Source organism: Lagenorhynchus albirostris, chromosome 14 (genome assembly GCF_949774975.1).
Source record: "Lagenorhynchus albirostris chromosome 14, mLagAlb1.1, whole genome shotgun sequence".
Lineage (NCBI taxonomy): Eukaryota > Metazoa > Chordata > Mammalia > Artiodactyla > Delphinidae > Lagenorhynchus > Lagenorhynchus albirostris.
The window spans coordinates 45777181-45791129 of NC_083108.1; the positions used below are offsets into that span (position 1 = coordinate 45777181).

Below are 13949 nucleotides of genomic sequence, written 5' to 3' on the forward strand. Positions count from 1 at the left end.
TTAGAGCCTGAGGTTGCAGAGACAGGGAATCTATGCTCTCAGAAGGAAGACAGATACGGAGACCAGTAAGTGGGACCCAGTGGTACAGGCGACACAATAAAGGTCTGAGCAGGGTGCCATGAGGGAAGGATGGAGGGAGAGGCAAGGCACACTTTGGAGATCTGGGCCAGCTTCCTGCAGGTCACCCTCACGCTGCACCTTGAAAGATAAGAAGCTGCTCTTCACGTGAGACTCAGGTTCGGCCCTGAAGCAACAACCGCTCTGGCCGTGGCTACTAGTGCTGGTGATACAGCTGCTTCTGACGATGACAGAATTAAACATATAGTTATGAAATAACCAGCCACCTAGGATGGAAATTTAAAATAAAAATAATGCCTTTTTAATTCCATAATTCAAGACTGTATTCGATAGTATGTACCCACGTGCTTTGTGGGAAAATTAATGGCAGAAAGTGTGTGTAATGGACCTTTCCAGACCTTGACCAGAGGCCTGTGGCACAAATTCATATCAGGTCAGAAAAATGATGGTTGGGCCTTGTCTTACAGATAGTAATGTAGTTAAGTGGTAATGTGCTAATATAAAGGGAAAAAAATAATTAGCAGTTGGAGATTAATTTTCAGTGCTGTTGTATGGCTGACTGCTGGAATGGCCTGCGGGCTACAGGATAACAGCCATCGTAATCTTTTCCTCATCAAAAGTTTCCAACTCGGTTTGCAGGAGCCATTTCCCACAGAATCACGGCTACACTCTAATGGTACAAGTCAATGGGACAATCCCTTACATGTAGCTTAGCTGGAAACCTTCCCTCGTGTAGACATGTATCTCTATTATATAGTGGTTCCCCCTCTAACCTGGTGCCATGGGATCAATTTAAATGAGATTATTGTCATAATAAGTAACCAAACCCTCACAGATGGTTTAGAAAGATGGAAGGCATTATAACTACTGTGCTTTGTAATAGATGACATTGGAACATTTTGGTTTTATAGCTGAAGACTAGACTTTCTCAACTTAGAATTTTGTTTGTAGTTATATTGTGGAGAACTACTTACTTTAGGAAAATTTCTTCGACCCCTCTGTGTGATTACTAACATTTATTGAGCAATGGCTGTGTGGTTGGGTCCTAAGTACCCTACAACCCTGCCAGTAAAGTCTGCTATTACTCCCTTTTAGAGACAAAAAAAGTGACGCTCACAGAATTAAACAACTTGCCCACTTAGCAAACAAGCGGTAAAGCAAAATTGGAACTCAGGTGGTCAGAATTCAAGACCCATGCAATGACATCATTTTGCTAAGATGTTTAAAATACTTATAAAAAATACTGTATATTTCTCTGACGGGGGACATTTGTTTAATGATACAAAGGATTATTTTTGACAACAGAAAAATCTGGCCCGAATCAACTGATTTTCTATTGTTTTTCTCTAGTAAGCAGCATAAAGTCAAATTAAGAGATTAGGTATAGTTTATACACCTATATGTACACATAGATATAACATCTGACATTAGATTGTACACATGTATGCACACAGGTATGTACTCACACACTACACACACATGCACACTGTAAAGGAACAAGAGACACTTAGACAGAAATCCAAGGCTGTCCTTTGACTTGAGTTGATATCCTTGAGTCTGTCTAGGACATTATTGGACTGCCCAGTCTCTAACATCTTTGGGGGCGGTAATTAAACCTCCTCCCTTTCAGCTTCTCTAGCCCATGGAGTTTGGTCCTGTTCTTTTTCCAATATTGCTTCCATAACTCTAACCAATAATTATAAAAGCATTGAGGAAGAACAGACCTTTCCTCTCTTTCACTTCCTGTGTCCAGAGCCCTCCGATAAAAGGATGTTGCTGGCTAAGAGTCACGTTTACAGCGTATAAGTGATGAGAGCATAAGTGCAAAGTACGAGGAGGTATGGACTGTGCAGCATGAAATGTCTCTTAGGGCTGCCACCCAGGCCTGCCCACAGAATCCTGCATGGACAGGGCTTGTAAGCATCACAGGATGCGGTGCTGCACAAAGCATGCCGGGACTCAAGTTGGGTCAGACCCAGTCCTTGCTGACAAAATGTGTAAGCAGAGCCCAGAGAATCTGGCTTTATCCCCAGATGGGCATTGCGTATTAACTATATAATTTCTTATTATTAAAACTATTAAAAACCAGATCTTTGATAATTCTTGGATGGTTTTAAGTTCTTTCTTTAAAAGGAAACTGAAATTTCAACTGAAATAAAGGAAACACAACCTCAACTAAATAATTATAGAACTAAAATTAAATGCAGTTAAGATACACACTAGACTGTTTTCATTTAATAATAGGAAGACAGAGCGAAGCAGGGTCTTCATTATGGTAAAAACTGTAGCATGGACCCAGCTTAGACTTTTAATCTCAATTTAAAGTTTTTGATAAAAATGGTCTGAAGTAGATTTTTTTTAAACACTTGCTCATTTTTCATGTATCTATGAGCTACAGCTTCAGAAGGGAATTCTTGTCTGATGTTTGTAGGCTGAATTTGTATTAGTTATCTATTCCTAATTACCAAATTATTAATTAGCTGTTAATAATTATGAACAAATTACCCTAACATTTAGCAGCTGATAACAACAGACATTTATTGTTTCACAGTTTCTGTGGGTCAGGAATCAAGTCAGAGCTTAGCTAGAGAGTTTTAGCTTGGGGTTTCCCATAAGGCTACGTCATCCGAAAGCTTGCTACTTCCAAACTCACTCATGTGAACAGGCCTCACAAGATACAAGATCTGCTTCCAAGCTCTGCCACAAGGGCCTCTCCACAGGACTGCCTCAGGACATGGCGACTGACTCCCCCCAGAAGTGAGCAATCCAAGAGAGAGTGCCCAGGATGCAAGCCACAGCCTTTTTATAACCTAAAATTTAAAGTGGTATCCCAACACTTCTGCCATATACTATTCGTAAGAAGGGAATCCATAAATCCAGTCCACATTTGAGGGGAGTGAGATTACACAAGGGCATGAGTACCAAGAGGAAGGGACCATGGAGAGCCATTTTGGAGACTGCCTGGTATAGTGGTTTATCAGAAACCAGAAGAGAAAAGGGATTGAGAAAAGGAGATTAAGAAAAGGGATTGAGAAAATATCTCTCAACTGTCTCTCTCTCTCTCTTTCTCTCTCTCTCTCTCTCTCTCACACACACACACACACACATGCACGCACGCACGCATACACACAGAGTAAGCATTTGACTGATCACAGCTGTTATAAATTAGGATATTTTAGTGCTCAGAAAAATTGTAAGAGAAAAAAATTTTTCTAGCATTATTTTTTAAATTATGTATTAATACATAAATTTTTTTTCTGAAGACTAGTGGCTGTGGACTGAATTGTGGCCTCCCACAATTCATATGTTGAAGTCCTAACATCCAGTCCTTCAGAATGTGACTGTCTTTGGAGATAGGGTCTTTAAATTTAGGTGATTAGGTTGAAATGAAGTCGTAGGGTGGGCCTTAATCCACTTTGACTGGTGTCCTTATAAGAAGAGGAAATTTGGACACAGAGAGACACCAGATATACACGGACATAGAAGAAAGACTCCCTGAAGACAAAGAGAGAAGACGACCATCCACAAGACAATAAGAGATACCTCAAATGAAATCAACCCTGTGACACCTTGCTCTCAGACTTGTAGCCCCCAGAACCGTGAGGAAATAAATTTCTGTTGTTTAAGCCACCCAGTCTGTGGCATTTTGTCGTGGCAGCCCTAACAAACTAAAACATCTAGTTGTTTTACAACCAGAATCCCTCCATGCACTCTGGATTTCACAGTTTCTCATTGGCCTTGTATGAACAAGGTGAACAAAGTGAATATTCTATTTTATTTTCTTTCAGTTTCCCCTAGACATAGTTCTAACCCTTATATTTTTAGGAGTGTTGGTAATTTTCCAAAGAACACAGTTAAATTAACTTTATCTTTCTATTTCTCTTTCTTTAGTTTTTCTCCTTTTACTCGTTTATCATATTGTTTCCTCATTTGTCTTTGCCTCATCTTTACTAAGACAATATTAAACTGCTTCTATCGTGGCTTGGTAGTAATACTTATGGCTTGATAGGAATCTTGGCACTGTGGTGATGGCATAAAAATTCAGAGATGATGAACATTTTTTGGATCCTTTTGCTATTTTTTATTGGACAGCCATTGGCACAAGGATACTAACACCATTCGTTATCCACCTTTATTTCTAGACTTAAAAGTTATGACTTTTCCCAAGAGAATAAAATTTAAAGTTTACATTCTCTTTAATGTCTATGATTTTTCTATTTAGTGGGAAAGGCATATGCTCAGCTTTGTTCAATACTAACTACCATAGAGTTTTCCAAGGTGGTTATACAAATTACACTCCTCCCTTAGTGTATGAGATTCCTTTTGTCCAATATCCTCATCAACACTTGACATTTTCTGCTTTTTTATTTTAACCATACTGGTGAGCGTGTATAGAGAATTTTTATTTCCCTGATGACTGATGAAGTTGAGGAGCTTTTCGTGTTTTGGGTCATTTGATAATCCTCTTTTATGAAGTGCCTTTTCGAGTCCTTTCCCATTTTTCTGAGTGGTTGACTTTTATCTTACTGATTTGTAGGAGTTCTATATAAATTTGTTTGTCAGATACATGTATTGCAAATGTCTCCTTATTAGTGGATTTTCTTTTTACTTTATTAATGATGTCATTGGATAATCAGAAGTTCTTAATTTTAATATAGCTGAGTTTATCCTATTTTTCTTTTATGGTTGGTTCTTTTGTGCCCCGTTTCAGAAACTGTTGCTTGCTTCAAGTTCATGAAGATATTACCCAATGTTTTGTTCTAAAAGCCTTATTGTTTCCCATTCTTGTCAGTTCCACGATCTGTCCGGAGTTAATTTTTTATTGATATGAAGCAGGGGTCAAGATAGAAGTGACCAGTTGCTGCAGCATAATTAATTGAAAGGACCATTTTTTCTTGGCGGGCGCTTTCTAAGCATTGATTATGCTATGAGAACTATGCAAGTTGATACTTCATTTTATCCTCACAAAATCCCTAGAAGATAGATGTTGCCTTACTTTATAGATGAGTAAATGTGCAATTAGATGAATTAAATAAATTTCCCAAATGTTCATGGCTAGTAAGGTATGAATCGGGGTTTTGACCTCAGGTCTTTTGACTTCAAAGCCTTGCTTAAGTCATTGTCATCAGAAGGAATAATTATATTTTGTTAGTGAAAACCAAAACAGTGAATGGATTGGGAACCTCTGTGAAAGAAGAAGCGTTGACCCTAGAACAACAGGCCCTTGAATAACACCTCGCACATGGCAGGACTTAGTAGCTATTCACTGCATTGCAAAAGACATCCACTTTGGCATAACTGTGAAGCTTTGTAATTCTATGCATATATGTATGTATATATGTGTGCATATGCATGTACATGTATACATGTGTGTATATGCATGTGTATGCATACATGTATGTATATAGGTATGTGTGTCTATATATGTATAATATATATATAGTTTTTTAAATATAGGGCACATATGATTTTTATATACAAAACTTTTTGTGATTTGTTCCTTAATTTTCTGTGGCAGTGGTTTTCAAACTATGATTTCCCCAATCCAATATCATCAGCATCACCTGGGAACTAGTTAGAAATACAAATTCTTGGGCCCCATGTAAGACCTAATAAATCAGAAATTCTGAGGGTAGAACCCAGAAAACAACAGTGTGGTAACAGGTTCTTTGGGTCACAAAATTTGAAACACACCACTAGTCTAGGGCCTATACTTTCTCCAGTCACACTCCACTACAGAAGTTTCCTCTAACCTGCCATCCTTGGCCATACCTCCAGGTGGGTGCCTCTGCCTGGATGCCCATCATGATTGGTAGCCTGGCTGATACCTCCTCCGGACTCAGCTCCTCTCTCCTTACACATGCGCACACACGCAGGGGCCCAGATTCAGTCTATCAGTCACTCTTCTCATCACACTGCTTTGTCACTGTCTGTCTGCTTGCCTGTATCTGCCACTCAGCTGGGAAGCGCTTAAGGCCAGAGACTTTGAATTCCCAGAGTGTGGCATATAGTAGGAGTTCAATATAATTTTTTGAGTAAATTAATAGCATTGAATTTTACTCTTGAAGGACTATGATGTGGAAGGGAATTCTATAATTTTTGAGTAAATCAAGGTATATTTGAAGGACTCTCTTGTGGAAAAGGAATCATAAAACAAGGTACAGGGAATAGAGACTTCGAGGAGAAAAGGATCACTGAGGGACCTGTCACAGAGGTGTTCAAGAAAAGACTGGAAAATCTCAAGGACTCTGCAATCCCTCTCCCCTTTGCCCTTCTAAACTGTGAGCTCCTTAAAGCCAATGACAGCATCCCATCCCCTGTCCATCCCCAGTCCCCAGCAGGGTCTGGTACAGTGCCTGGAACACAACGAATTCACCATAAGTGAATGAATGAATGAATGGATGAATGAATGAATGAATGAATGAACAAACAAGTTACTTAATGGCATATGTGGGGTTTTCTTGTCACTACTGTTTTGTGTGCTTGAATGTTTTTTGCTGGAGAGACATCTATAGTTCTAGATCATCCAGTTGGCTAAGTATGCAAAATTTTAGGAGCACCAGTAAAGCACAGGGGGAAAAAAGTGACAGATATTTAGCTTTGATAAATTTATCCAACTTTTTGTAATCAGAAATGTTTTAAGAAAGCATTTTAACTACAGCATCCATATGTGTTTGGTGTTTTTTGGCTTCTTCCTCTCTTTTTCTTAATTATATATGGATGAAGAAACCAGGAAATGAGGCACTATAATCTTTTCAAAGCTTAGAGGCTCTGAATCTAGCCCCTGGGCAGAGGCCAGACCATGAAAAGCCTTGTGGGTCTTGTTTACTCTGTGTAGGAGTTTGTACTTTATCTTGAAGGCAGCTGTAAGCCATTGAATGATGTTAAGGAGGGAAAATAACATAATAGATTTGTTTTTCTAAAGGTCACTCTGACTGCTGTGTGGAGGATTGATTGAGAAGCAGGAAGCGGAGGATGGAGACGGCAGTACAGAAGACCAGTTAAAAGAAATGTTGAAACCAATCAAGAGAGAGTTGATGAGAAGTTGCATTAGGGCTGTGACAGGATGGAGGGGAAAGGGACTGGCTTCAACAGATACTGAGAACATGAGCTCAGCCCACTGAATTTGCTGACAAAGATAAGGGGCTTGTCAAAAATTATTAGAGTTAGCTTTCAATGTAATAGTAATAATTAAATTGTCAGACCTCCGCTTCTACTGGATCTTCGAGGTTAGGTCATGGAAGCCTTTGTTAATTACAAAGCACTGAACACATACAATGTGGGATAATTACCCACAGAAATCATACCTTCAAATCCATGTGCCAGAGGCAAGCACTGTGTCTGAACATGAGTTCATGTTTACTGGTGTTCACCAGCAGGATTGTACATGTATCCCTGAACAATGAGCTTACTGTTCATTCTCAAGTGCTCATTACAATGGAAATTAGTAACACTTGAAAGATTGATGTCGCTCTACTCTAAACATGCCACTTAGCAAATACTTGGCTACAGCCCAGTAAGTCAGCAATTCACATGCTGATTAATGCCAGACGTGAGTGGCTATTTTTTTGTGAATGGAGTGAAGATGGGTGCCTCACCGTGAAGAATATACATCATATCTGCGTGAGTCACGAGCAAGATTTTGTTTATAAGTCAGCATTTAGACGTGAAGGATTTGGCCTAGTTTTGCATATTTATGTGTTTAGCCCTGTAAAAAGGAGGATTTAACTTCTTCTCACCAATACTTTTTTTTTCAAAACCAAAACCTTTTATTTATTTTTTCAGCTTGGTCTGGAGGAAAACTATTCTTTCTTTTTCTAATTTTATTGAAGTATAGTTGATTTACAATATCATATATTTCTGCTGTACAGCAAAGTGACGGTTATACATATATAAATTCTTTTTTATATTCTTTTTCATTATGGTTTATCACAGGATATTGACTATAGTTCCCTGTGCTATACAGTAGGACCTTGTTGTTTATCCATCGTATATATCATACTTTGCATCTGCTAATTCCACACTCAATCCTTCCCTCCCCCAAACCAAAAGCTTTTATTTAACATATAAAATTCAATCTGCAACCAATTCTCATTTCCCAAATCCACTTCTTAATTTGGGAAACTAGAAAAAAATGCAGTATTCCAACTCAGCTCTGAGAGTACGTGTAAAAATGAAGGAAAAAGGGGCCTCCTGACCTTAATCTGTTTCCATCAACAGCACAGAATTCTCCTTACATATTTAAGAATCATTTTTATATAGATGACGATTGATCAACATTTTTTTGTGTGTGCTGTACGCGGGCCTCTCACTGCTGTGGCTTCTCCCGCCGCGGAGCACAGGCTCCGGACACGCAGGCTCAGCGGCCATGGCTCACGGGCCCAGCCGCTCCGTGGCATGTGGGATCCTCCCGGATTGCGGCACGAACCCGTGTCCCCTGCGTCGGCAGGCGGACTCTCAACCACTGCGCCACCAGAGAAGCCCTAATCAACATTTTAAAGAAAGACAAAAAAAAAGTGAAAGGCACTCCCTATATTCTTTAAGATCCCTTCATTTTATGTATCCTTTCTGCGCTGGGATTTAGGACATAGAATATTCAGACTTCTGTGTGGGCCAATGGGTCGCTACGAGACAATGCTATAGCTTCTTTCATACCACTTTGCTCATTTTCTGCCCTTGGTAGAATATCCATTATTAACTGTTATAAATTATAAGATCTTTTTTTCTTCTCAAGAAAAGTGTGGACTTTCTTTTTTTTAACAGATTTGGAACTGATAAAGCTGCTTGTCTGCCTTAGGCCGTTCTACCAGTAATTGAATCTGCATGCTGAAGTAGTAAACCCCCGGAATGTTTAGGGAAGGAAGTCTGATGTATGAAACGGAGTAAAGGCAGGTTGATGGAGAAGGGAAAATTCACTATTGTGAAACTTCCTGACTCCACCGTGTGAATTGTTGAATAACCAGACATTCTAGTCTGTATTGAACATTAGTTCTGGCAAGATTTCCCGAGTGAAGAATTCCATTAATTCTATATCTCTCTGGCCTCCACCTTACGTTTGGTACATAATAATGATTGCCATTATTAACTTTATTCATGGATTGATTTTATTATATAGTTGGATTAAACACTAGCTACTTGCAGTCAACAAGAATGTATTGAGAACTGAGGATTATAAAAATTAGTAAAACTTGCCTTTTTCCCTCAAAAAGCTTATAGTCTTGTCTGGAAGAAAGAGGAGTAAGTACATAACTGCAATAAAGCATCATAAATCTATGGTGGAGGGTTATATAGAAGTACAGAGGAGGCATACCTAAACTTGACAGGTCAAAGCGGTAGGGAAACAGAGGTTTCCTGGAGGAAGAAACATCTGTGCTGTCTTAATGGAGTCTTAGTGGATGCTAGGATAGAGGCTGGACATGGTAAAAACGGATGCAACCTCTTCAAAAGTAATTGGACGATACATGTCGAGTCAAAAAAATGTTTATACCTAAAATTTACATTCTTTGAGTCTTTAGTTTTAAAAAAATCTGAAATAGAAAAACAATTATATTTAAGAATGTCAATTACTTAGTTATTTGTAGTAATAGTATTGAAACCAGCAACAGAGGAACTTTAAAGGAAATTATAGTTTATCCACTAAAGGACTAGAGAGCAGACATTCATGATTTTTGCTGAGAATTTATTTCGACATTCGGCCGTTTATTCTACAGATATTTATGGAACAGCCTATGCCAGGCACTGATCTAGGCTCTGTGTATACAAAGTCAAATAGACATGTTTTCTACTTGAAGAAGCTCATGGTAAACTGGGGAATACAGATGACTGAATTAACTTATAGGAAGGAGATGGTCTGGTCTCCATTGGTGGCCTAAACATGTTATTAGAATGTAACTGAGACCCACGTAAATCAAACTAGCCGGACATGTTAACAACAGTGTCCTACTGTATAGCACAGGAAACTATATTCAATATCCAGTGATAAACCATAATGAAAAGAATATGAAAAAAAGAATATGAAAAAGAATGTATATATATGTATAACTGAATCACTTTGCTGTACAGCAGAAATTAACACAACATTGTAAATCAACTATACTTCAATAAAATAAATTAAAAGAAAACAAACTAGCCAGCCATGTTAAGCTGCCTAAAGGGGACGGTGCAGGGCTTGAGTTTTGAATGACAAGAGGGGAGAAAGGAAATGAAAACATAGAAAATTTCTTCTTTTATAATGTTAGGTGGGAAATAAAAGCAGACTATAAGATTGGATGTGCAGTTTGACCACAACTATATAAAACCAACCAACCAAAATAATTATATGCAGGAAAAGAGAACAAGAGAGACAGCAAAGAAATAGAGTATTAGTCGTGGTTGTCTAAGGACAGTGGTACTATGGGTGATATTTTTCTCACTTCCCCTTTTTTGTCGTTCTCAAGTATCCTATTATGAACATATTGCTTTTATAATGAAAGAAAAAGATGCAAGAGGTTGTCAGCAGAAGGATAAAGGGCACAAAGTGTTCATATTTTACAGGAGAACTATTCATGGTCAAACTCTCACAACAAAACAGGATGGCCACATGTCCAGGACACAATTTCACAGGATGACATTCTCAAGGATAAAAGACCCTTCTGTTCCCTGACGTACTGGCCCATTCTTAAAAAAATCAAAATACAAAAAAAAAGATACACAAGCATAGGGTGTGTTACATAAGCCACCAAGAAAATTCTTACCCTCTCTTGAATTCCCTTCTTTTTATAGAGAACCCACATTGCTTAGCACTGAGCCAGGAACTGAATCTGCCATTTCCTAAATGCATTAGTACCTTACATTTGCATAACACTGTAAAATTTATGAGGCATTTTCATATTTTTTTCATTTTATTTCTCCACAGCCCTGTGAGGTAGATAGGACCGGTATTATCTTTCTCATTTTACAGCTGAAGAAAGTAAGACTTAGATGAAGTTTCTTGCTTCCGGTTACAAGGCTGGTAACTGTTGGAAGCAACACTGGAGCCCAGATTTCTTTCTGAACATTGTGTTTGTTCCTGGGTCACAAATACCAAATGGTAGGCAACTCTCTCTTCAACTAACAAAAGCAAACCAACATTCGTGAGGGCAGACAAGGTGGTTTATTTTTAACTTAGGTGTGTGCTAGTTTCTAGAAGGGTTATAGCACACGATAGATGTTCCATACATTTTTGTTGGGGCAAAGAACAAAAGGATTATTAATACTCTGATTTAATACTTAATAAACATACAGATCCTAAATAAATCATCTGAATAGATATTGCCATTGCCCTTAAAGAATCTACTCTGAAGTGCAAGGAAGCAAAAAAAAAAAAAAAATTATATTAACACAAAAAAATCAGAAAAAGGGGAATGGAAGAGGGGTTGGTTAGAAAGAGTGAAAAGGAAATATTTGAGACAAAGAGATTCCTAATTAAATAAAGCAGAATAATTTATTATTAATTTCTGCTTTAAAGCTGAGAAAAATAAATTGATATTCCACATTAAGCATCAATTTTTATTGAAAAAAAAAAGCATGGGAGAAGAGAGTGTCTTTCAGAATCATCAAAGTATGTCTTATTTCTAACGCAAGCACATACCTGCTCTCCTTCTGCTGTGTTTGAAACGGGGGCTCATTTAGCATCACCGATGAACGGGAGAGTATTTCTGAGCTCCTGCTGAGCTAGTGAAGAATTTCTTTACACTTATTAAGGTAGCACATGTAATCATGCCCTAGTGACTTCAGTTATGTATGCCCTTTGAAAAATTTCTAATGACGTGTTGGACACCCTGCATATAAATGTCACCCTTTGGAATGAGAGTGAGAGTTTTACTCATTGGAATGTTCTCTGCTTGGCTTCAGTGTAAGATTATCCCTGATCTGATGAAAGCAAATAGTTCTCAGTAATCCCTCCCAGATAATACTGCATATTCTTTTTCTGCCATCCATAAAGTAGTGGTAAATAGCTTAGCAATACACACAGGAGCAATTCTACTGATGGATAAGAAAATTAAATTGCGATCTGTGTGGCCCTAGACCTTTTAGATTGTTTTCAAAACTCATCACTGCAACAATGCTTTCCCCTATATTACTTTTGACCAGCATTGCAGACCTGGTTTTCTATGTATATGCGACGCATCTTTAAATCTATATTACTTTTTTTTTTTTACAAATGACCTTTGGAAATGATTTCCGATAACTGCAGCCGACTTGAAGCTCAAGGCTTGGTAGTGAAAGGTCACTCTACATTTAGACTAAGTGTGGGTAGATTTTTACTCCCTACAGCAAGCTATTGCTTTAGGACCTGCTATCGTATTTGACCCAATCTTCTCTCTAACCCAAGCATTTAGACAGTTTCCAGCTGGGTTTTTTTAAACTTCTTTTTTTTAACTTCAGTAAAAATTAAATGGCTTTATATATTAGCACGTAACATATTTTCTTTAGAGATGCACATTTTCCTTAGAAATTTACAAAAATAGGACAGGGTATGCTTGTTGGACTTCTCCTAAAACAATTCTGTGACTTCACACAGGATACTTGTGGTCTAGGCCAGCCCTGCACACATTGATTGGAAGGGCATGGAAAACACACTCCGAGGCACAGGGCTCGCCAGATCTCTCATCTCCCTCTCATTCGCCTCTTCAAATAAGACTATTCCCTTATAAGGAGGGCAGGGGGTGCATGCAATAAAGCCTCTGACCCAGGCAGCTATGCAGTAACACTTTGTAGGGCTGCATGGTGGAGAATGCAAGGAGATGGATATTTTTTTTCCTCTTCTAGACTCAGGAGCAATGCCCACTCCTCCTGCCTACAGCTTCCTTTTCTTACCAGCTCTGGGGGTTTCCCATTTGAGCTCTACGTGGATTCTGTACCTGTGACTGTCACGCCATGCAGCCTCTGCTGACGCGTCCCAGAGGTGCTTCTCTTCTTGTCCTATGAGACTCCGTCTGTGGTAGAGGACTCAAGGAACATGCAAGAGAGTCAATCTCCTCCCTGTGTCTGGACAGGCTCTAGGACTGCTGGCGGCCAGAGTCCAGGGAGGAAACACCCCCCTACCCCTTGCCCCCCACCCCTGGGCCCTCGCCTCAGCTCTGCCCAACTGGAAAGCAAAGTTGCTTCTGATCACTTGCCATGGAGGGACCCAGAAAGGACTCTGGACTCGGTGTCAGGAGACCTGGGTTCCCATTCAGGATCTGCCATTCACCAGTTTTATGACTTGGAGCTAAATCGCTTGATCTTCTGTCTGAACAGGATGCGTTAATAAAATTAATTTCTGTACGTTCGGTGAAACAACATCCAGGCTTGACACCCCTCTTTTCTAAATGAGTGTCTTTGTATCAGACTCCTCAGGGAGAAAGTAGGATTACTGCAGCTCTGATTCTGATTTCAAAGAAAGTGCCCAGATAATTCAGTCTGCCGTAGGAATGCACCGGAATAAAATGATTTCTTATATTCGTATAGCATTTTTTAAATTCTAAGTTGCTTTCATCGATCCCACTTACAGTAGCTCATTTAACCCTCCTGATTAGCATAGGTTTGGGGTACAATGTTGGAGCCCCTTTAGCATGCTTGACTGCTAACAGCCCCCTTCAGAGGGCTGTTCCCAAGCACCGGGTGCTTACCTAAGGCGGTGGATGCAACCCCTTCTTACAGCCAACATGGAAGTGTGTGTAAATACAGAAGGCCAGCTCCTTTGTCTCCAGGTGAAATAAATTCGGAGATGTAACTTATGCTCTTTGGCAACCCTCCCTCAAAAATCAGCCTGAGCCTAGCCCTTCTGGAATCACCCTTCCCCATCTTGCTTCCCCACCCCTTGCTGGCTTCTCCTGGAAGCCCACCCTTACTACCTCACTTGCACCTGA

At 39.3% G+C, this 13949-nt stretch overlaps 1 protein-coding gene and 1 long non-coding RNA gene across 2 annotated transcripts in view; one reads left to right on the top strand and one right to left on the bottom strand.

Moving 5' to 3' along the window:
- LOC132504173 (uncharacterized) overlaps positions 1-11760 on the bottom strand; it is an 85211-nt gene extending 73451 nt beyond the window's left edge. Inside the window, exon 1 of the long non-coding RNA XR_009534760.1 lies at positions 11687-11760. This is a non-coding gene — a long non-coding RNA (uncharacterized LOC132504173). The remainder of the gene's footprint in view (positions 1-11686) is intronic.
- CHST9 (carbohydrate sulfotransferase 9) overlaps positions 1-13949 on the top strand; it is a 234275-nt gene that overhangs the window by 168771 nt on the left and 51555 nt on the right. The window lies entirely within an intron of this gene.